Source organism: Notechis scutatus, chromosome 4 (assembly GCF_049901735.1).
Source record: "Notechis scutatus isolate UNSWTSFEM ecotype Mainland chromosome 4, rNotScu1.2, whole genome shotgun sequence".
Classification (NCBI taxonomy): domain Eukaryota; kingdom Metazoa; phylum Chordata; class Lepidosauria; order Squamata; family Elapidae; genus Notechis; species Notechis scutatus.
Genome location: NC_142012.1, coordinates 118,320,489 through 118,341,492, shown reverse-complemented (window position 1 = coordinate 118,341,492; position 21,004 = coordinate 118,320,489). Strand labels below are relative to the sequence as shown.

At 38.5% G+C, this 21,004-nt stretch overlaps 1 protein-coding gene across 14 annotated transcripts in view; it reads left to right on the top strand.

Moving 5' to 3' along the window:
* ADD3 (adducin 3) overlaps window positions 1-21,004 on the top strand; it is a 96,819-nt gene that overhangs the window by 24,202 nt on the left and 51,613 nt on the right. For 2 of the 14 annotated variants that reach the window (XM_087964579.1, XM_087964572.1), the window contains exon 2: window positions 1,356-1,440. The exons of the other annotated variants lie outside the window; for them this stretch is intronic. The gene's annotated coding sequence lies outside the window, so the exon portion shown is untranslated. The remainder of the gene's footprint in view (window positions 1-1,355; window positions 1,441-21,004) is intronic. 14 annotated transcript variants of the gene reach the window in all.

Genomic DNA, 21,004 nt, shown 5'->3' with positions numbered 1-21,004 from the left:
GAGTTGATAAGAGATTAAAATGTTGGAATGTTAATAATGATTGGTTTGAAAATATAATATGAGGGGAGATTTAGAATATTAAACTTTAATTAAAGAGTTTATTAAGATTATGGTATTGATGTTATTATAAAACTTTCATTATAGTATTTTGTTTTTAATATTTAAATCTATTGCTTAACTAGGTATTTAATTGTTTTAGATGTATTATTCAGTTAGAATGTACCAAGCAAAATCGGATTGGGTATTTTAAAGATTAATTTGATTAATTTAGTGGGGAGATAGAAAGGCATCATACTCTGATTAGTGATTTCAGGAGAAATTTCTTTCTTTTTAAAAGGAATGAGACAAAGGTATAATAGAGAATGGACAAAAGATATAAATATAATGACTCAAATTAAGATGATTAATTAAGATAGAATCAAGAAGAGTGAAATATGTGGAGAAGTTAATATAGAAGACTTAGAATGGTAAATAAAATAAGTAATGATATGTAAGATGAGCCTGAATATAATTGAAGTCCATGAAAAGAGAGATACCTGGGTCCAAGTTACTTTCCAAAAAGATCTTTTATATGTTTTGTGTGTTGTGTGATTATGTTGTTTTTTTGGGGGGGGGAAATTAATAAAACCTTGTAGAAATATAGAATGAGAATAATGGTAACTAAGTCAGAAAGAAGTAGATGAAATAATAATAATAAAATTGAATAAGAGTGAAGAGAAATAAAGGGAAATTGGATAAGAGGTTTTTGTATGTTTATATGGAAATGGTTTAAAATAGAATTATAGTTTACCTGACTTGTTAAATTTATAATGGAAAAAGGTTTAAACATTTAATGGAAAATGATGACTTGTGTGTTTTGAAAATCAATAAAACTTGTTTTAAAAAAAAGAATTTTGAAAAAATGCAAAACTGTTTGTGTTTTTGTTGGGCTTTTCTGTTTATGCTTACCTAATGTCCTTAGGTTTGTTTTTCTTTTCTTCGCTATCGTAGTTTAATTTTTTTCTTCCTGCATGTCCTGTTTCTTCATCTATCTTTTTTATTGTGGTCTGGTAAATGTCTTTTCTAATGTGTCTAGAGTTTTAATTACTTTGGTTTCTTTTCTTTTGGATGTTTGCTTTGTAGCCTTTTTCATTCCAATGTGCTTGGTGTTTTGATTTTTTTACCTTGGGTGTTTGAAAGAAATTTTTTTATTTGGTTGCAGTCTGTTATCTATTTGGTTTCTGATCTGGTTTTTCTAAGGTGACACTCTCAGAGTAGTTCCTTTCCTACATAACAATGATATTATTGTCTCTTCTAGACATGTATAAGCAGTTTTTTTTTAATTTTGTCAATTATAAAAAGTGTTTTTCTTACAGTGATGTATACAACATCTCTGGCTTATGCTGATTCTGCTCTTCTGGAGGATTCGTGAAGCAGAGCTCACAACTCTGATGCAGCAATGTGAATTGAGGGGTCCCTGCTTTTTGAAATTGGTTGTTTTCTTACAGATATTGCATTACCAAAATAGGCAACAAAATGCAAAAATTGTGTACTTCTGATGTTTTTGTCATTGGATCATGTTAGTTATTAATATTTTATTTGTAAATATAGAAGCATAAAAGAAATAGTTTATCTGGGTATGGTGGTTATAGGAATGCCTTATATAGTTGATCTATCAATTATATCAGAGAACATTTAGATAACCACTGAAATAACAACAGCACTTACTACTGAAAACATGTTTTGACTTCCTGGTCAAAATTTCAGGGTGACTTTGAGAAACGAAATAAAACAAAATAAGATATTACTAGAGGGATTAGCAAACACTATCAAGGAAACTTGTGAGGGCTGTGTGGAAGGAAGGGTCCATGTAATATAAGTTTCCACAAACTTTTGTAGGTTGTTATAACTGAATGTATTAAACTAATAGAAACCAATGTACATAGGCAGTATTGCCCTGATTAGGTTTGAGCATTTGCACATTCTTTTTAAGCAGTCTAAAACTGGATTAGAGACTCTTTTGCCTTGCCTTGAATTGAGGAAGAGAATCATCTTTATCTTGACCATTATCAGTTGAGCCTTTCTTATCCTGAAACAAACACTCCTACTTATCAGAGAAAGCAGATGAAACATGGCATCGCAACACTGAAAGCAACAGTTACTGCTCTGCCGTTTAGCAGATTGGTTATGTGCATGGTGAAGGTGGCGGCTGCTTTTCCTTTCCATTGGGAAGGGGGTGAAGTCCCTTCCACTGTTTTAGAAAATAAATGTAAATAGCTTCAACTGTCATAGATGAGAGAAAATAAATTTAAGTATACCTTTTTCTTGATTACAATACTGTTTTAGTTATATATGTTACATACTTATAAGATCCTTAAACTTTGAGATTGCTCAAAACTATTGCCACTTGAAGAAATGAAGGGTATTCACGAATGGCTATTAAGCCGTTCCTTAAAAGAAACTAAATGTACATAGTGCTTACATGAGTTAATCTGAGTTAGATAGATCAGATTCAAGTTCATTCTTGGTACAAAAGCTCATTCAGTGATGATAGGATAATCAATTTTAGTTCAACTGATTTCAGAATTCCGTATTTCAAAATTTGGGCATGCTGGGATTTGGGGCATGTTTGGTCTTAGTGCATGCTGGAGTTTGGGGATAGTTTTGCTTGGCACCTGTCCCAGTCCAGAGGAGCCAGCACAGCAAAGTCTTAATAATAAAAGGAATTAAAATTACATAGAAATAATATTGCACAGAAGTATGAACCTTGTTTTTGTTTGATCCATTTATTAGAAAGTTTACAGTGTTTTCATTTGTTATGTTAAAGGGAGTTATTTCCATGCAATAATAAATAATGTGTAAAATCTGCTGGCAACTATTTGAACAGCAAATTTAAGAGGATAAGGTTAAAAACCAGTTGTACACTAAAATTTCCTGTTTTCAGGATGGATTAAATGAGTAGTACACTATCAGTTGTTAGTTTTATGTCAATCAAAAATGTAGAAACTAGCTTTTATGTTAATACTTTTTTGTGATACTCTATTCTGAGCAATGTCTTAGTATTGAAAATAATCCTGTATTCTTGGGCTTTTTTTTTTTTAATCTCTTGGAGCCTTGCATGGTCATATTTCATTTCTCAACTCTAAAATTGGCCAATTTTTTAAGCTTTGAAGATACTGTTTTTGGCCTTTTTTTCTTGTTATCCAATTCACATTTCTAAGGCCAGAATGTGCTGGTTTTGTTGCTTTATTTATACAAAGTGACACATTCTCCATCATGCTGCTCGAGAGTCCAGCTTTGAGTATAACTCCACCCTCTTATGATGTTGAGCTGAATCTGCTATTATAAAAAGGCCAGCCTGTGCTGAGAGCCCCAGCTTTTCAACTCAGCTCTTGGACATAAGAGCTATTGTCTCTGGACTTGAGTTAGCATTCCTCACATCAGAAAAGCAAGGCAGGAATCGAGAAACTCAACACCATCGAGCAGCTCCTGGGGCTCCGGTAGAGCTTCACTCACGAGGAGAGCGGGGGCCCGCTCTCCTCCGCCTGTCAGCTGCCTCAGCTTGGTACTGACACACCAGCAGTAAGTGCGCTGTTTCAAAACGCCATGAAACCACTCTCGCACTTACTGGGGCTAATTAACATCATGCAGCCTTCTAGCAGCTCCTCGCGGTGCGCGGCTCATAAAGAGCAGATCAGACCGGCCCGACCTCTCAAGCTTGTTTTCGACGACACGAGTCTCCCCAGGGCTTATTGAGCCCCAAACTGCAGATATCACAGGCAGCCATTCACATGGTCCCTCAGACCAAATCAGGCCGATCCCGAGCCGAACCACCAAGACAGAAGCACCAATCTCCCCACTGCAAAGTCAATAATCCTCTAATTGCCTTACTAAGGCTCCAGTGCGAGGCCCCAGGAGATTCATATCTACAAGGCCTCTTAAGGCCCTGTGCCTCAGGGCCAGTGGCCATTTTGAGATCAAGATCCTTCGGGTGCCATTTTTTAGTGGACCCCAAGGCAGTGAACCTCTCTCCCCTGGCCATTCAGCTCGGAAGACACCTTCAGGAGGAGCTGACAGCACCTCCGGTGTTCTTCCTTGAGCAATGAAAACCAATTGGGCCCAGCCAGGACCATCAGGCATGCAGAATATTAAGGCTTCTGAGGCTCCCAAACAGACTCTGAAGAGGAAAAGACCATGAATCCGCTCAGTCTACTGGGAGGCCGCAGCAAAGATTAGGGCTAAGGCCCTTGCCCCCAAAAGGCCTCCAAGTCTGAAATTAGGGCAGAAAAACAAAGACATGCGGCCTGAGAGAAACAGTTTGCAAAAAATATTCAGCACTTACAAAAACAATCAATGGCCTACACTGACCAATCGTTAGGAACAAGAAGGTCAGATAGGAGCCCTGCTAGCCATCTATAGGCCTGGTCATCCGAAAGGCAAGATGAGACCCTCCCCCAGGACTGAGTTCATCAGGCCCCTCTTACAGACCACCTACTTGGAACATGACTAAACCTAATCCTCAGCAGGCTTTGCCCCTAGGAGTTTACAGGCATAGGGAGGAAGCAAACCTTATCCCTTGTGGAATTGGGCCACAGATTATAGGCCCATCCCTAGAGAACAGGCCACTGGACATCCAGGCTGTAGTCGCTGCAGCAGTCAGAGTATTGCTGAGGGTCTCCAGTACCTCCTCCACTCCCCAGGTGGTGGTCCAGGTATCCTTCTTTCTGTCAGGGTAACCCTCCTCTACAGAGGGAGGTTCCCACTTCGGAACCCATTTATGTCCCACATCATTCGAATTGGGAGGAACAGGACGATAGGGGATCCTCTTACTATTCTGAGCAGGTTAGCTCCTCAAGAGGATAAATGGGGAAATTAAGGATCCCTTCCTTTGATGAAGAGAAGACTAAACCAGAGCAGCTATCCACAATGGCTGTCTTTAGACCCTCCTTGTTTCGGCCATTGCTACACAAGGCTCTAGCTACAGCCCAGTTAAGCCCGGAAGAGGTGGCCCCAGAACCACAGGCTGGCCCTTCGGGCCAAAGAGACACATTATTCTCCAAACCTGTGTTCAGAAATAAGGTTCTCCCATCCCCATTGTTGTTCTTGAATTTAGTTAAGGAACAATTGTGACAGCCCCCTGTCAGGGCCTCGCCCTTCATCCCAGGACAAGAGGTTCTTTAATGTGGGTCTCTCCCTGGCCAACACATTAGCTCTCCCAGCTGTAGATCCCCCAGTGGTAGCCACTTACGCTTCCTCAAGCACTCCTACGGAACCGGAGGATGTCTTACAACCGGAGGACAAAAAATCGGAACAAACTGAAGCGCTTACACTAGGCCGCAGATTGGGCTGTGAAAGCTTCCACTGCAGCCTTGTTTTTTACCAGGTCTGCCATTCGCTGGTTGTGTCAGCTTCAGGACAGGGTTCCCAGTGCCAGCGTCAAGTCCCACCAGGACCTCAACAAAACAATAGCAGCCGAATTCACCGCCGACACCACTTTAAGCTCTGCCAAATTCACTTAGAAGGCAATGGCTTTTTCAGTATCTGCCAGGTGCCTTCTCTGGATGTGCAACTGTCAAACTGACTCTAAACGTAAGTGGAAGTTGGCAGTGGCCCTTGCTCCGGAGAAAACCTCTTTGGAGCAGCCTTACAACCATACGTGGTGGAAACACGAGACGAGAAAGGTGCTGTCAACTTCCTCCAAGGGGTCAGAATTTCGACACATCACATACTCCAGGCCTCAAACCTTCTGGCCGGACAACATCCCTCATTTCAATCAGAGAACATATCCTCCTCGGCAGGAGCAACAGCAGGACCGCCAATCCAAAAAACAGCAGTTCTTGGGTAAGCGGCCTTTTCGAGGGGGAGGAGGTTGTTCATTTGGGCGCTCTAAGTAACTGCATTCACTCCTCTCCCATCGGAGGTCGTCTGACCTTTTTAAAAACCAGATGGGAGGAATAAACTACGGATGTCTGGGCCATCAGAACAATATTATCGGGCCTTCACCTCGAGTTTCTCTCCCCCCCTCCAAATTTCTTTGTCAGCTGTCCTACCTCTCGAGACACAGCTAAACAGGCCCTGATGGACTCAGCTATCCATCACCTGATGGACATCGGAAACATAGAGAGGGTTCCATTGGATCAGCGGAGGTCGGGCTTCTACTCCCGCCTCTTGGAGAGCAATCCTCGATCTCAAGCTCCTGAACAAATTCATCCCATACAGGCATTTTAAAATGAAAACACTACATTCTATTCTTCAGAGCGTCTGGGAGGGCGATCTCCTCTCTTCCATAGACCTCATGGATGCTTACCTCCATATCCCAATTTGGCCTCCCCATCACCAGTTCCTACACTTTTCTTATTGCGGTGAACACTACCAATACCGGGCCCTACCATTTGGCCTTTCGTTGGCATCATGGGTTTTTACTAAAGTCTTGGCAGCATTGGCAGCCCTCCAAGCCATACCTGTGAAGGTCCAATGCTATCTGGGTGACATTCTGATTCAATCTACCCCCGTCCAGGCGGCCGAACAGGATCTTCGAATCACAATGCAGGTTTTGCAGGAACATGGTTTCTCCATCAACCTGGTCAAGAGCCATCTTTCTCCAACGACCCGACTGTTGTACCTCGAGGGCATCATCGACACAGTCAGCTGCGAAGTCTTCCTCTCCCAGGACCAACAGCACAGCATCAACAAGTTGATCAACAGAATTCGACTGTCACTCCGTTCCACTCTCCCTCCTGTCCCAGTTGCTTGGGAAGATGATCTCAGGCATCAAAGCTGTGCCATGAGCACGCCTACATGCACGCACCCTGCAATGGTTCCTCCTTCCCTTCCAAAGAGAGGGAATCAGCCATTCTGCCCGCATCATCCAAGCTGCATTTGTATTTTATGGCATTTATTACAGAATAATAGAATGATAGTGTTGAAAGGGACCACAGGGATCTTCTAATCCAACCCTCTGTAGGATGCAGGAAACCATTTAACCATCTATGAGAGGTGGCTATCCAGAAATTTACAGAGGTAAAGAACCCACAAACGTCATAGGTAGACTGTTATAGTACTGTACAGCTTATAACTATTCTTTCTGATCCTAGTTTCTAGGATCAGAACTAGTTCATGATCATCTTCCTGTACCTTCCCTTATGTATTTGAACATGGTTATAGAGTGTCCGATAAGTCATCTTCAGGGTGAACATACTAAGGTTTCAGCTATCTGTCCTCAAATTCTTGTATTTTCCGGATGAGCTGTTTTGTGTACTTTTCATGAGAACAGGGTGGTCTTAATGTTTAGATCCTACCTTTGTCCTGAAAATCAATACCGGGCTCAAGACATTGTGTTGCCAGATTTCTGTCCTAAGCCAAGCCACAAATTGGAGCACAAGTGGCATATGTTAGATGCAAGGTGGGCTCTTCGTATCTACATCAAACATACATCTGTTTTTCAGAAGACTGAGACTTTGTTTCTTTTTCCCCAAACTCCTTGGGGTGCAAGGCTTATTCTTCTACTCTGAGCAGGTGGATCAGGACATGTATTTCCAATGCCTACCGGACTTTGTCCCTTCTGGTGCCCAGGAACCTAACTAACTATGCATTCCACCAGAAGCGTGGTAACATCAGCCGCTTGGTCCACTCACGCATCTCTCAAAGAGATCTGTAAGGTGGCTACCTGGGCGTCTCTGTCACCCTTCATACAGCACTATCATATAGATTCATTTGCTTTGGCAGAGGCAGCATTTGGCAGAAGGGTGCTTCAGAGGGTTGTTCCACTAGCGGAGTAAGCAAACCGGACGAGGGCTCTCCTGAGGACATGGACATGCAGGCTTTGGTATGTCCCATCCTGGACTCTCAGCGCAGTGTGGATGAGAATGGGTGTTGGTATAATTACCTGAGAATGTCCTTTCTATCTATGCTGAAAGAGACTCCAGCCCCACCCTTGGTGCATCTGGTTCTTGCGTGCGGGGGGGGGGTGTTGTTTCTAATTGGTTGTTGTTTTTTGGGGGGGGGGGTTTGCTTTCATAGACACCCTATGTCAAGTATTTCACCTAAAGCTGGGGAGCCAGGCAGGGGCTGGCTTTTTATACTGGCAGACTCAGCTCTATGACGTCACAGGGAAGAGTCTAACCTATCCTGGGCACTCTTGCAGCATAGATAGAAAGGGGGTTCTCAGGTAATTATACCAATGCCCATTTTCTCCAATGCTTCAAAGCTTATTTTGTATGTGTGCCCTGTATTTTTTATCCCTAAATGTAATACTACCTCAAATCTGAGGGATTCCCTATCCTTTTAGTCTTCTGGAGTCCTAGCTCTTCCCCCAGACAGGGCTAGAATGAGGATTGAGCTGCAAGTATAATTGCTCTACTAGTCTTATTTTTGAGGGGGAGGTTTATTAATTGTTGTGAGCTGCCAAGAGTCTCATATGAGATAGGCAGTGATAGAAGTCTTGTAAAGAAATAAATAAATATTGTTTACTTTTTTTGTCACCTGCAATTTTGAAAATTAGATCATCAATTCACCAGCCAGCTTATTATTAAAATAGTTTAAAATAGTGAGCTCAAGACTGATCCATGCACATCACAAGTAATTGTTCTCTAAATTTATTACTTCTGATCCTCAAGTATGGTTAGCCAATTGTAATCCACCTTACTCTAGTGCTAGCCAAACCAAACTTTAATAGCATGTTAATGAGAATGTCCTGTGAAACTTTATGAAAAATTTTGCTGAAATCAAATTATATTATTTGTACAGAATACACTTGTATTAAAAACTAAAATATGGATTCAGCCAGATGTATTATTTTGTGAGTAGAATGTCTCCAGGGAAGTATTGTTTTCCAATGGGGGGGGGGGCTGGGAAGGATTTTTATTGATTCCTCTGGACTGTCAAAAACACTCCAGAGCAGTGATCCCCAACCTTTTTTACGTCGCGGCCCGGTATCCCCAACCTTTTTTATGGCGCGGCCCGGTACCGACACATCAGCTGGCGCCGCCATCTTGTTTTGATGAAAAGTGCCCGGTGAGCTTTATACCCGGAAAAGCTCACCGGAAGCACTTTTTCATCAAAACAAGATGGCGGCGCCCAGCAAGCCAGCGGCCCGGTAGGACTTGTTCCACGGACCGGTACTGGTCCGCGGACCGGTGGTTGGGGACCCCTGCTCCAGAGAGTTGAAGACAAAGTATCTATAATTCTGAGTGTAATTATTACTGGATTCAATCCAATATGTGCTGTAGGTAATTATTTTCTATTTTTTTCATTTTGTACAGATAATCCTTGACTTATGACCACAATTGACCCAAAATTTCTATTGCTAAGTGAGACAGTCAAGTGAGTTTTGCCTTATTTTATGACCTTTCTTGACACATTTGCTAAGAGAATCATTGCAGTTGTTAAGTTAGTAACATGGTTGTTAAGTGAATCTGGCTTCCCCATTGACTTTGTTTGTCAGAAGTCACCAAAGGGCCCCCAAGACATGACCAGACACTGCAACTGTCTGATGCCAAGCATCATACTTTTTTAATCATGTGACCATGGGAATCCTGTAACAATGGTAAATATGAAAAATGGTCATAAATCACTTTTTTCAGTGCCATTGCAACTTCGAACTGTCATTAATGAGCTGTTGTAAGTCAAGGACTACCTGTATTACGCTTTGACTCAGATCTTTTTAGTCCTTTTAGTTCTACATGTGCTTGTAGATCTGTATACATTCAAGTTTATCTGTATACATCCAAGTTTATCAATACATATGCAACAATAGAATTCCTAATGAATCTTAAAAGATCCTGTACTTTACTTAACTTATAAATAAATATATATTCTCTTTCTCAGAAGACTACAAAAACTATGAACATCAATCCTTCAGGTTAAGAGTAAACATGGCTAAATAAAGATGCTTAGGCCTTACCTTTTACTTACTTATTTTAATGTTCTTGCTCTCTATCCCTAGAGAGACTAATCTATAAAATAAAGATTTTTTTTTATGTTTTAAGAGAGTTTTTAGTCTCCCACTTAACATCAAAGGGTCTAATTTGTAAGAAGTTGTCTATTATTAGCAATAACATATGAAAAGAGAAAGTGTAATCCAGATAATAAGATGTGAGTTGTAATGAATCAATCGTAACTTTAACAGTGGTTTGATCTGTCCTTTAGATAATTAATGAATACATTCAATTTATGTTTTTGTGCATTCCTAAAGAAAGTTTTTAAAAGTTTTATTTCTGTGAAAATGCTACTGAGGCAGCTTGTAACAGTAATACATAGACACAAAGTAGGGAATTTGGAATTCCATATCGTCCCATTGAAATGTAACATTCAGATAACAAGATCTTCCTTTTTCTATTTTTTATCTTTTTAAGCTTCCAAAATATAAGATGGTATAAAAGAAATAGGGTATAGACTGCATATATTAATAGTATATTAAATGTTATTTCAAACTCACCCTTTATGAATTGTGCCAAGCTCTGCCAGTCTCTGGAATGATACAGGGGGCATTGAGAACATGTTTTCAATTTTCTTTCAGATATTTTAAAGAGAGTGGAAAGATTAGTGTATGTTCATATTCACAACACCAAAAGTCCATAGTCCTGGATCATAATCAGATCTGTATAGCTGTTTTTATTGTCTTAGCTGCTTCACTGTAAAATTATGGAGTAAAGGCAGAATTTAACAAAATGGGTATATTACTAAGAAATTAAAATAAGGTTGAACTGTGAACTGAGAACATCCCAGTTTAAAAGCTTTATCATAAATCCACTAAATGCCCTTCAATAAGCCCATTTTCTCCGCTCCAATTTTTACTTAATTTTATTATTGTATTGTAGAATTGTTATGCTTACTAGTTTTGCTGTAAGAATTACTATAAATATTCATGAACCTACTTCCAAAGTGAAGCAGTACTAGTTTGTAGATATTAACAGTATGGTCCCAGCTCCACGTAAGACTTCGCAAGACTGAATGGATAGGCTGGCTCCCCAGTCTGTCTGGCATAGCTGCCTCGTTCCATCTGATGGGCTGTCTCCCCTGGTCTGTCCGGCATAGCCGCCTTTCTGGCTGCCTGACTAAGCCGCCTCAGCCCTACCATTGGCTTTCTGGTCCATCCAGAAAAACCACCTTCATCCCGGCTGGCTCCCTGGTCTGTCCGACATGTCCACCTTTGTTCTGGCTCCAGGAGAGTCAGGTCATTAACCAAGCCCCGCAGACAATGGAGTGGGAGTAGTCATTGCCCAGTAGAATCCTATGGCATACTCCGAAGCAGCTAAGAAAAGCCATGGCAGCAAAGTTTCGCTTAGGAACAAGCCTGCCTTGTCCGGAAGGGCAGAAAAAAATGGTGGATCCTGAGGACACAGGAATACTAGGGGTGAGTGGGGAGGACCAGGGGTTGCCAGTCCAGACCAGAGTAATCCCAAAAGCTCTGCAGGTCCAAAGCTGGCCACTAAAGGAACAGTAGTTAGATTAAAGACAAAAGCCTTTTCCTCCCAAAGAGCTTCAAAAGATGAGGAGAAGGACATCTGGAGGCCATTGACAAAAGAATTGCCAAGGCTAAGAGGGAAGCAGAGCAAAGGAGGGGGGAAAGTCCCCCTAGAAAAGAAAGGGTTGAAATTTCCGTGTTTTACCAGTTCAGCAGTTAAGTTGTCCAATCAATGTAAAATAACAGATTCCACTGTGTTCTCAGGTTGGGTCACCAGATGGCGCCAGAGAGCAATCCTCTCAGCCATCCTTTTCATCAGAAGACAATGAGGTTTTTATGATCCACATTCCAATCTGTTGCCAGCAGAAAGGCAGTGAGAGCCACTGCCAAAGTGGATAAAGGCAGCACCAGTGGCTACCTTTACACCCACGGCGGCAGGACTTCGCCCAAGGGGCCTGAAAATTCTGACCAGATGAAAATTCTGATATCAGAGGCCATAACACAGGGCATCGCTGCAGGCCTACAACAGGGACATGAGGCTACTCCTGTGGCACATGGAACTCCCCTACCAATACAGGACATCCCAGCATCAAAAAGATTTGGCAACTTTCCAAGGGTCTTACTCACCCACTTCCTCGATGCAGAGCAGGACATCGCTCTCAGGAGATGAAGACCAAAAAGAGATGGAACTTTCTGAAGATGAGGGGATGGCTCCAGATCCCCCGGCCTTTGCAGGGTTCTTTTGCCCAGCCCTTTTAAAGTTTTTATTGTTTAAGGCCAAAGCCACAGCGCACTTGGGAGCAGACCCAACTACAACGGAATCAGCATTGGGGCCTGGTGGACCCAACGAGTTGCTCTTTTCAGAGCCAACCACGGAGAGTGAGGAAATCCCCTCACCTAAATTATTCCGTGACATGATCCAAGGACAATTGGCCCAACCAGGGATGCACCCTCCCCCAAGTGGGAATGACAAAAGATTTTACAATGTGGCCCCGGAGACTTAAGCAGAATGGGCCCTAATTTTAGGCAGGCAGTCTGGGCATCAGAAGCACCCAATGCTTATGGGAATCCGCCCAAAGGCAGGCAAGGGGCGGAAGCCACTTTTACACCAATGGCTGCTGGCCTACTCCCTGTGGAATTTACTGTAACTAGCAGGCCTGAAGATATTAAAGAGGTGGTATCAGTGGCCATTAGATGGGATTGTGGAAGGATTTCAGCAATTTCTGCGCCCTACTGGGTTAGCCTCTGGTTTTTACGATCCTTTCCCTCAGCAGGTAGTCCCATCTGAGAGACCTGTGTATAATAGACCTCCTGAGCAAGGGTTACATGTTCCTCTTGTACGAATGGATGAATTATGAGGAAGGGTGTTTCATGGACCCATCTAACCAGAGCCGCCACTCTATATCTGAGGAGGAGGAAGGGGACGTTAGAGACTCCAATTTTTCAGAGGATGAGGGTTTAAAGCCTGAGCAACCAACCTTTACGGGTCTCTTCCAACCCTCCTTTTTCAAGTCTCTTTTGTACAAGGCCCAAAATATTGCTCAGCTGGGTCCGGATGAAATTACAGCAGAACCCTCTCGGGAGCTTAAGCCCCAAGGCAATTCCTTGATTTATTTGTTTGTTTGTATGTATGTGTGTGTATATATGTATATGTATATATGTAAAGGTATACATACATACATACATACATACATATATGGTGCTTTTTTCACCTTTACATATCTCAATCACATCTTTAACAGTACTGTGACATTGTTACAAATATGGATTTCTATTCATTTCTATTCATTTCTATACATTTCTATACATTTTTCTTAACTCTACTACTATTATTCCTATTATTTACCCATCCATACCATTTATTCCACACTGAACGGTACTTTGACTCTTCTTTGCCTTTTAATTCTAGAGTAAGTTTGTCCATTTCAGCACATTCTAATATTTTTTGGATTACTAATCTTTCTGGCGGTATACTGTCTCTCTTCGAACTTTGTGCATATGTAATCCTCGCCGCTGTTACGTGTAAAATCATATCTCTTTAGTGTATTTCCGCTTAATTATTCCTAAAAGGAACAGTTCCAATTTAAACTCTGTTTGACAGTTCATTATTTCTTGTAACCAGTTCCAAATTTTAGTCCAATATTTTTTAGCTTCAAGGCAAAGCTACCACATATGGAAGAAGGTACCGTGCCTCTGTCCACATTTCCAACAATTTGGTTTCAAATTAGGGTATATTTTTGCCAATCTCATTGGAGCCAAATGCCAACGATAAAACATCTTATATTGATTCTCCTTATATGCCACAGATCTTGTTATTTTGTAATTCCTGCTCCAAATTCTTTCCCAATATTTTAATTCTATATTGTGGCCAAAATTTTTGGCCCATGCTGTCATAGCTCCTTTTAGTACTTCCTCTTCCAATTTGAATCTTAGCAAGTAGTTATATATTCTTGTTATTAATTTCTCCTCCAGGCCTACCAAAATTTTATCTAATTGTTGTGGCTCATCAAATCCACATTCTTCTGCATCCTTTTTAAATCTCACTTGCAGCTGTAGGTATGGCCACCAATCTATAAATATTCTTTGATCTTTCAGCTCCTGGTTAGTTTTTAATTTCCCTTGGTTGTCTAGTATTTCATTATAACTAACCATTTTACCTACTTGTAATGTATTTGGGTGGATCATTGCCTCCATGTTGGATAGCCAGCCGGGTATTTTCATATAATATTTTTTCCTTATTTTTTCCCAAATTTGTATCAATGAATCCCTCATTTTGTGTCTATAAAAATATGAATGTTTTTTGTTTTTTCTATTCTACAAGAAGGCATGCTACCTCATCTGCAGGTCATGTCCTTCCAAGGTTAAAATTATTTTATTATTTAAATTCACTGACTCCCTAATCCATACTAATGTGGCTGTCTTATAATAAAGTTCCCAATTTGGAAGCCCGAAGCCACCTCTACTTCTACTATCCTGTAATGCTATTAGCTTTATTCATGCTTTTTTGCCTGCCCATACAAATTTTGTGGTTATTCTATTTAATTCTATAAAAAATTGTCTAATTTTATGAGGATTGTTTGAAATAAAGTGATATTGGTGATGTTGCAGCGGTGCGTGGAAAAGAGAACTGACTCCGTTCCTTAGACCCAATTTCTGATGTCTGGAGGCCCTTCTGAGTGACCGCAGGTCTTGAAGAGACAGATGGAGGAAGGGGGAAGCTCAGGGGACAACATGGTGGAAGGCACCCACCTGTTGCAGTGGAGAGAAACCCCCTAAACTGAGCACGAAAGTGTCCTGTCATTTGACAGGGCAGACCAGAAGCTGTGATATCCGAGCGACAGTAAGGAAAAGGAGATTTGTGGACTGTGGCATTGAGCACAGAAAAGAAAACACAGCACCGCAAAACAAACTGATTGTGCCAAAAGAGACAGTAAGTCCCGAGTAGATCTGGTGGGCTAGAGAGACTCACGGAGGGGGAGGAAAACACCCTAGGGCAACGGCGACATGGAGGTACGAACAGTGACTTTGCAAAAATAAAAAGTTTAACCAGAGCAGATCAGGAAAGAAGATAGGATGTGGAGACTGATGGTGAGGAAAGAACAAGACCGGCTGTAGAAAGAGATTGTAGAAGCGGAAATAGAGGTGGAGGAAAGACCCTATTTGATACTTGGAGAGGAAGAAGGCAGATGATTAAGCATCAGGGCAGGAGAGACTAAGAGAAATCAGGAGGAATTGAATGAGAGTGAAACTGAATGAGAAAGTGAGCTATAAGAGCGGAGCAGATCTAAGCAGGTGGAAAGCGCTGTTGTGTATTGGAAAGGAAAAGAAAGTCTGCGATTGTGAAACTGAAGGGAGATCTGTAATACCTCATAAGTTCTAACGATTCTTGTACTAGATGGGGCACAGTATACAGCAGAGACAAAAATACTGAAGGACTTGGACTAAGTGGTATTGAATTGAAAATCTGAAATTATTACAGTTAACTACAACCTACTCTGAATAAAACAATTATTTATATTAGATGGAATGATCTTAGAGCTGTAAAGTTGATAATATATTAAATACAGATAACTTAGCATCATTATATAAAGTTTACATACTGTATATTATTAATATCAATTCATAATAGACAAATATTAGTATAATTTATAATTGCATATAAATATCTAATTGATTAGTACATTAAGGCATTAATAAGAATAGAGTTAATTAACTGATTTATTGTATTATATAATATTCATGAACTTGGGAGTTTGAATTGGCTTTTGAAGGTTGATTAAGAGGTGATTCCTATACTAAAGAAAATCAGAAAGTAGAGGAGACAGAAAATTTAGAGTATCAAAGCAAGCACAGAAAAATCTGGGGAAATTTAATTTAAGTACAGATTAATATAACAAAGAATACTAAAATATACTTACTGGATGGTAATTTGGAAAAATATATATAAAATCTTAAGAAAACAGAATAGAATCTTAAAAGGAAGCTTTAGTGGCTTTAGCTACATTAAAAGTTTATTTCAATGGAAGAAGTAATGGAAATGTCATATAAAGTCCCAAACAGATAACTTATAGCATCATTGGGACTTTATATGGCATTTCCATTACTACTTCCATTGAAATAAACTTTTAATATAGCTAAAGCCACTAAAGCTTCAGTATGCAGACTATGTTCCCTGGAATCTCAGGTTTCTAGGAGACTCATCCAGGGGGTCAACATGACACTATATTGTATGAAATGTTTATTGCAATATTAATTGTAACTCTTTCTCTAAAGCTTAAATCTTAAATAGGATGAGAAGTCTTTTGCTTGCATGGAAACTAGGAGTAGTACCAGCAGGGATAGAAAATAATATGAATTATAAAAATATAATTTGGGGAAGGAGAGTTTTTAAAAATGACTTTTAATTGCTGTATTTGTCAAGCCCGAAATTGTCATAAATGTAGCCATTTTAGTTTGTCTTAGTATATATTTTTCTTATTTTCTCTGTGGTAGTCATGGGGGAAGGGTTGCGGGTTTGACACATTCCTAAGGGGGGAGGAGTGGAGATAAGAGTGTTATGATTAGGTGATTTTCTTTCCCATGGAAAACGAGCTGTACAGACTTGGGCCCCTGGAGGTGGAGATTTATGACATCAAACAACGTTGTATTACTTCTATTGGAGAATGTGACTTTTGTGGGTTGTTTCTAACTTCTAATATTGTGTGGTAATTCCGGGTTGTGTCAGATCTGGAATTACCATGGACTTTGCCAATTTGATGCTTTCCTAAATAAAAGAAATCTTTTGGAAGATGGACTTTTGTAATTTTTCTTTTAACATGGATTTCATATTAAAACCTGACAGTATTATTTACAAAAACATGCATTAGCACTGCTGTTATCTTTTGCTATGGTATTATTTCTGCTTGCTTGATGTTTCATTTTAACCCTTGGATGTAAAACATGGAACAAAAGAAAGGTTTGGTGAACTGAATATCAACTAATGTCATTTCGGTCTCTAATCTAAAGGCATTTGTGTTATCTAACAGAATTGTATAATAACTTTTGTGGCCAAGAGTACAGCTAGTTGGTTCTTAAAACACAAATACTTGGTATCATGAAACATCTTTTTTTCTAAAGAATCTTTGAGACCTACATATTAGGATGAACTTCATCCAGTCTTAGCTGTAGCTAAGCTGTGAATTGGGCCTTTTGTTCAGCTACACTTTTTTTGCTATAGCATATACTGAATTACTGTGTATGGGGTCTTCAATTGCACAAGATTTCCTTGTTTGATTGCAGATGCCTTCTCATTCATATGTATTTTGAAAATAGTTTTCTTAATAAAATGTTTCCTTAAGAAGCATATTAGAATAATAATGTTCACTGTGGGGACACCTATTAAATAAGTTTTCTTTATTACTTATCTTAATGCAATTGTATGCATTAATTTTTAATATATCTGAATAGAGAGCATTTTCAATATGTGTTTTATAAGATAATCTTTTGAAGATAAATAATAAAACATTTAAAATCTGTCAAAATAGTTGTTATTTTTACAATCATTTGTTTGTATATATTCACTTATCTTACAAACTGTCTTCTTCCTCCCAGTACTTGCATGCAGGCAATTTTCTGACAAATTTTCATATCACTTTTTGTCAGATTCCTGGGCCATGAGCTAAAGCAATTTAATACAGTACAAAAAGGAGATGGATAAGGTTAATGTAAACTTTCAGATTATACTCTTGGGTAAGAAAAACATAGCTATTACTTTAAAAAAATGTAGAAATGAGTACTGGTGTAATTTAAATGTAGAAGGGGGTGAGAAGGTTATTAGATCTTGAAACAGGTTTTAAGTTGAATTTTTTTTCATTTTTCTTCAAGGTAACAAACTCGGATTGTGTTTTCTTTGCTTATTTATTTGCAGAAATGCTTTGTTTTAAAGAAATATTAAAAGTAATTCCCTATAACTACATTTGAGGTTTTGAGATGTAGGTTTTCTAAACCTCTTCAGAAGAGTGATATTTTCAATGTAAAAGCTGGCTTGGGGAAAATAAATTACTTGTTCTCTGCTAATATTCATACTGTTCAAAATTTGAAGGGGGAAAAACATGAGATGTATTATGTTTTATTTGTTAACAGTATTTCTTTTTGAATTTAAAATAGTCAACATAATTTTTTAAAAATATATTTTGGCCTATGCTCAATGAATATATAGTTACAGGTAGCCTTTGACTTACAACAGTCCGTTTAAAGGCTGTTTGAAGTTACAACAGCAATGAAAAAAGTGATTTAAGACCATTTTTCATACAAGACAATTTAAGCATCCCCATGGTCATGTGATTTACATTCGCATGCTTAACAACTGGATTATATTTATGATGGTTTCAGTGTCTCAGGTTAATATGATCCTCTTTTGCAACCTTCTTTCAAGCAAAGTCAATATGGAAGCCAGATTCACAACAACTATGTTTCTAATTTAATAACTGCAGTGATTCATTTAATAAATATGAGAAGAATTTATTATAAAATGGAGCAAAAGTCATTGAACAAATTTCTCATTTAGCAACATAGATTTTGGGCTCAATTGTGGTCGTACAGGTAGTCGTCTTTTTATCTGCCTTTAAAAAGAACATAGTGTTCATTAGGGAAGAGTTTCATAAAAACTTGATGAATTATTACAGAAGTAGATAACTGTGGCAAACAAGTAATAAACAAACAAATATAGTTTCTTATTCTTTACACAATTAAATTGTGTAAGCTTCGGTCAACATCTGTCATTAATTTAGCAATCTCATTACTCTTTTTGATAACATGTTTTAGGTTAGTGCAAAAACATTTTAAAAACAATAAAAGTAAAATAAATTATTAACACATTTCTTAGCATTAATTTGTATTATTCACAATATGTCAGCAGAAACTGTTGTAATTTTGTAATTATTGTTTAATAGATCAACTTACTTCTGGGTGGCTGTCATAGTTCCTAAGTCCCCTCCCCCCAGAAATTACCATTCCTGTATACCTGTTAGCTTTTTATTATAATACACTTTCTACATTCTTTATTTTATTTGCTAAAATTTATAGCATATTTCATTGTCAAAAGTCTGGGTGACTTGCATAAAGAAAAAGTCAGAAAATGACATAAATCCTAAAAACAACATGAAAAACAGACACAACAATACTATTAAACATTAAACCGTTAGGGGAAAACATGTTGAAATGATAAAGGTATGTCATTAATTTAACTTAAAAATAAAAATTTATGAAAATCAGATCACTCACATATGGGAAAAATCAGTTAATTTGCCTCACAGTTATAGGTAAGTATGATTCATTGAGCAGAAACCCTTTGCTGATTAGTATTTTAGGATTTATTTGTACTAAGAGAATAAAAAGTCCTCTTATGTTTATGGTAGACTTATAGGCAACCTGATATTTTCACTGGTTGAAGAGAAAATGTTACCTGCAGTAGAAGAGTACAGTAGTAGTATTTTGGAAATTGCAGGCCACACTTTAATTTTTTTAATACTTTTTTAATTTGGCCACTAGGAGCTGTGGCAAATTTATTTAAATGTTTATTATTATTTTTTAATAAAGTTTTATTGAGTTTTAACAAAACAAATAAAACATCTTATTTGAATACAGCATGGTTCCGGGTTATCACATTTCCATACAGACACAATTTCATATGTATATTCATCTTATATATTCAACTTCATATCTTATTACTCTTTTTCCAACTTCTCACTATTTCTCCCTTCTCTTAATTTTCTTTTATGATTATCTCATTTTCTTCTTATTTAATTGTATTTCTTTTACCTAAATTTCTATATTTTTTTATTCATTATACTTATACTTTCGTCTGTCTTGTTTACAATTTCATTATGTTCTCTTCCAACATTCTTAAAAAGCAAAATTCTCTCTATGATTGCCAATCGGAGTACAACACCTTTAAGTCTTATTGTTATTATCTATAAAATTTCATTAAACATTAAATTTATGCATTCTAAAATTACAACATTTAAATTTCTAATATCTATTTTATATCATGTAAATCTCATCATTCAGACTCTGCTTGGTACTTCCCCTTAAAAATGTAAAAAGAAAAATTCTAAAAACATAGCAAAAACAATATATATAAACTGCTCAAAAAAATAAAGGGAACACAAAAATAAGACATCCTAGATCTGAATGCATGAAATATTCTCATTAAATACTTTGTTCATTACATAGTTGAATGTGCTGACAACAAAATCACACAAAAATGATCAATGGAAATCAAATTTAGCAAACCATGGAGGGGTCTGGATTTGGAGTTAAACTCAAAATTAAAGTGGAAAAAAACACTACAGGCTGATCCAACTTTGATGTAATGTCCTAAAACAAGTTAAAATGAGGCTCAGTAGTGTGTGTGGCCTCCACGTGCCTGTATGACCTCTGTTAAGCCTGGATTCCCCAACGGGTGTTAAGGAAAACAAACTAAACAGAATGTACAGCGAAGTCAGATAGGAAGACAGGTAAATGTGTGAGATAAGTTTTCTAGTTAACACGCAGTAAAAATACAGATACGCTTGTGCTATCAAAAATATAGTTTATTCCATTTAAGAATTATAGCATAGTCAAAATAAACAGTCCATTAGTCATATATCTATTTCAGTCAAGTCTTGTCGGGGATACTCTATTTTGCAAAGTCCGTGTTGAATAGCCAATGTCAGTTCACTTACAATAAATCAATCTTTATCTTCTCTCCGTTGAGAAATATCAACACTCCTTTTTCTCTCCCCCTTCCATCAAGAATGCAGTCATCAATCCATCCCGTAATTAGTGATCAGTAAGCCAGAGAGAGAGAGCTGGAATTGCCTCGCTTCTTATATAGTGCTTTTACAACCACACCCTCAATTACATTCTTGCAGTTAAAGTTACACACACTTTAACTAACAAACCATGATACCATATTTATTATTTTTACCCAAACCAGTTAGGGTAAACAATATTATCCCTAACAACCTCCCTACAACGCCTGGGCATGCTCCTGATGAGGTTGCGGATGGTCTCCTGAGGGATCTCCTCCCATACCTGGACTAAAGCATCCCCCAACTCCTGGACAGTCTGTGGTGCAACATGGCGTTGGTGGATGAAGCG